The sequence below is a fragment of the Halyomorpha halys genome, unplaced genomic scaffold (genome assembly GCF_000696795.3).
Source record: "Halyomorpha halys isolate HHAL.00 unplaced genomic scaffold, Hhal_1.1 Scaffold107.1, whole genome shotgun sequence".
NCBI classification, from domain to species: domain Eukaryota; kingdom Metazoa; phylum Arthropoda; class Insecta; order Hemiptera; family Pentatomidae; genus Halyomorpha; species Halyomorpha halys.
The window spans coordinates 567,652-571,478 of record NW_027112128.1 but is presented as its reverse complement, the minus strand read 5'-3'; the positions used below and the strand labels follow the sequence as shown (position 1 = coordinate 571,478).

At 32.1% G+C, this 3,827-nt stretch overlaps 1 protein-coding gene across 1 annotated transcript in view; it reads right to left on the bottom strand.

The window, feature by feature from the left end:
* The window catches only part of LOC106677712 (cubilin), an 80,124-nt gene that overhangs the window by 32,231 nt on the left and 44,066 nt on the right, over positions 1-3,827 (bottom strand). The window lies entirely within an intron of this gene.

The window sequence follows — 3,827 nt, the reverse complement described above, 5'->3', positions numbered from 1 at the left end:
AAAAAAAAACCGGGAGCACAACCGACCTATAGGGATTGACAGTAACTTCATAAAGCTAACTTCGAATCAGACAGTCCCTCAACCCTTCAATTCAACTTATTTAGCCTAATGATAATTTTAATTTATTGTTTCATATTTAATTAATAAGATGTTTACGGAGTTGACCCCAAAACATCCAGCTTTTCGACTTATTGAGTATCGAGTTATACAGTTTTCTGTTGTATAAAGTTCAAGGTTACTTCTAGTCAAAAGGCGAGTAAAGGTAAAGTAGCTTAGGACCGATAAAGGTAAAAATTAATGAACCATGGATGTCTGATATCCAACAATTTCCGGTCCATCCAAGTTCATACCAAGAAAACACATTGAAATATTCAACTTCGTTATTTTTTCTACTTGAAAAGAATTGGAATACATTTCAGTCTCTTCGATTATCTGACACTATGTTTTATATAATAATATTATAATATCCTTCTTATATAATAATTTGTAGATGAACTATATAAAGACGGATGTCCGAAACGTTTTCTTGAAGATAAAATAAAAGAATTATGAAGTAAAATAATTACTGTAACTCATTCAATCAAGTAGAAGTATAGGAACTAAATCATTATAACAGGTTTGTTGTAAAACCAATCAAAACCCTTGTTGACATTAACGTTCAACTTTAAAAAACAGTAAGAATATAAAGTGTGGAAGAAGTGCTCTTCTCCAACAAGATATAAAAAACTGAACTAACAATGGCATAATAAAGTTGAATCTAAGGATTGCGAGACAATTTATATGTCCTTTTATGGATCAGCTTATACTTTTTATAGCCCCTTTCAAACTAATAATAAGTTTGACCCATAACAACACCTCAGCAATATCACGCTTTTGAATATCTTTAGATACATGCTTCTTTGTGAGAATACAGGTCGCCATAAAAAAAAATTATTATCTTAACTGGAATCACAGATCATGTGATATTTTCTATATTAATAACACATGAATGAATGAAAATGAAAATGAATATGTTTTTCAATAATTTTATATGTAAATAAGTTTTAATATTACTTAGAGTTATTGCTATATCATTTTTAATTCATGGGAAGCCTATATATAAAGTTAACCTCCTTTCTTCAATTATACATAGATGTATAGAAAAAATACTAAATGTATTAATCATCATATGTTTTGTTTTTTTTATTTATTTATTTTTTGTTCATTTGTTTATAATTTTTTTTAACCTTAATTCACTTTTTTGTACCTTATTATTCTATTATATCAAAACATTTTTAATTTTTTTTTTTGTAACTTTTTAACCCTGATGAAGCTCTGCAAAATGGAGCAGAACGTCGGCAATAAAAATGTTTTTAACTATTTTTGTTTTCTTCTAACCACATCCCGACCATCACCATAATCTGAAATAATACAGTCAATTATTTATATTTGTAATGAAATCCTTAATACTTCTCACTTTGTTTGTTTCTTTGTTTGGACAGTCAAATATTTAAGTAAATGACAAGTAGATAGTCAAAAAGAAAGCTGGAGTGTTGATAATGTTATGTTTTATACGATGAAGATATAAAACGCTAAAGAATTATGATGGGCTTAGTGACGGAATAAATGATATTCAGAAAAATCATTAATTTAAAATTTTGAAACTAATATTGCAGGAAGTAATAAATTTCGTCATAATTATTCATTTATCTTAATTTTACCTCCGAATGTGTTTACATTTTTAGTAAATCTTAACTATACTTTCAGGAAAAGGTCTTGTGTTTAGATTCTAAAATATTAAACAGAAACTTTTTATTCAAACCTTTATATTTTTTTATAGCTCTCATAAACTTTATTTCCTGAAGATCTTAGAAGTTATTACTAATGGCTAGATATTTACGAATATAATGAAAATGTCCAACAAATTACATGTAATTTAATTATAGTTTAATTTAAGCGTAGAGTGAATGGTTCTCTTTGTGAGGGAAGACTTTGTACCGTGTTCGCATCCATTGGACCAAATTTAATTAACAATAATTAAATGTATTTCGATTAAATTCTCCCTCAGCTTGTGGGTTTTAATTAATATTTTATCCCTCATGATGAGGAAAATAAGAATGCATTGCTCTTTCATTGTTATGCTGCCAGTAAATATGTTTTCATTTTGTCAATGAATGCGATTCCCTGATATTGAATCACCAACAACATGGAATCCAAAGTCTAAATACAGGTTACCATCCTTAGGAAACTTATATCTGGCGCCCGTAAGTCTCATCCTATCTACTTACCTCCAAATCAGCTACCTTACCTATTTTGAACACGCATTTTCGAGGCCTTATGGTCAAGAGTATCTAACAATAGCTGTTGGAGTCAGAACTAACACAACCACCCTGAACACATTATTGAACACTTACAGTCAGAAAATAAACATTAAATTAACAGTTATAAAAATAAAAATTATATCCAATAAGAAGGACGTACTTGTACGATTTTCAATATGTATATTTGTATATGTATATTTCAAAACAGGAAATTAAACGTTTCGACACTACTAAATTCTGCAGAGAGTAAACAATGATCTATGTCAATGTACACACATTTCGCAAAGTTACTAGCACTAATTCCATTACTATTACTGATAGTTATTATGTATGCAATGCTATATTACTACAGTTTGGTCTCCATGCACTTCATAAACTGCATAAGTGTGCTACGAATCTTGGTTCACACGAACAACAACTATGAGCTGTTCCATAACATAATTTTCCTTGAAACAGTTAGTCTCTGATAGTTGAATTTTAATAGAAACAGATTTTGTTATTGGGAATAGAGCAAAGATTCACAAACGTGCAAACGTAATTATTTATTTTTGAAAATTGATTCATTAAATGAGTCTAATTTATTTGACAATTTCGGTGATATTTTTGGTGTACGCAACCCGAAACTAATCTATTTAAAATTTGTATGGCATCAATAGAACAAGATATACCAAACTATTCTAACTATGGGAGGGGGGAGGATCAAGTCTTTCCGAAATGGAAAAAGTTCATCCCCCCAGCCCGGATTCGAACCGGCGCCGCCTATAGTTTACAGATTGCTAAAATTTGCGCCTCAACCACCTGAGCCACGGACGGCCCTACATTATTTCATCTTTTATATAATTTATTTATTTCTAAGTTATTTAAGGTAGCGCCTTTTTGACTTGTCACCCAACGCCGATTCCACTTTTCTGTGGTGTCGTTCCGGAGAATGATTTTTCATCTGTTTGGGCTCTCAAAGTTTCACCTGAAGATTTACCGGCAGACCTGCCGAGCCCTCTCTCTTGAATTTAAATATCATCATTTCTTCCTGCAGGAGAAGGTTGAGAGGCACCCCTCCCAAGGTATCCGTGAGAGGTACTCGCCTTACGTGGAACACTCCGGTATGCCTTGGTGACTCTGAGAAAAGCCGTCCGTTGGGTCGTAGCCTATCTTCTCTCCTGCCAGTGCAAGAGATTCCGGTTCCATGCTGGGGACGCATACCTCAGAATACACACGATCACTCCTTTATATATGGTTATTGTCGCAGGGTATCTGAGGTCCCAGAAGGTACCCCTCACACGACTAAGGCCATTCTACCATAATGGACTAAGACCATTGGACCACCCTATTTCCCATGTAATCCAAGTGTGGTATCATGTTAAATCCTCTTCCAAATCTTATGCCAAGGTAAGTGACTATCTCACTTAGATGTATTCTTGTTCCTCGGATCATTAAATTAATAGTGTGGCCACTTTCTCTTAAAAGAGGAATTATTAAAAGTGTATTAAAGTAAAAATACATAACAGAATTTTTTTTTTTTTTTTTTTT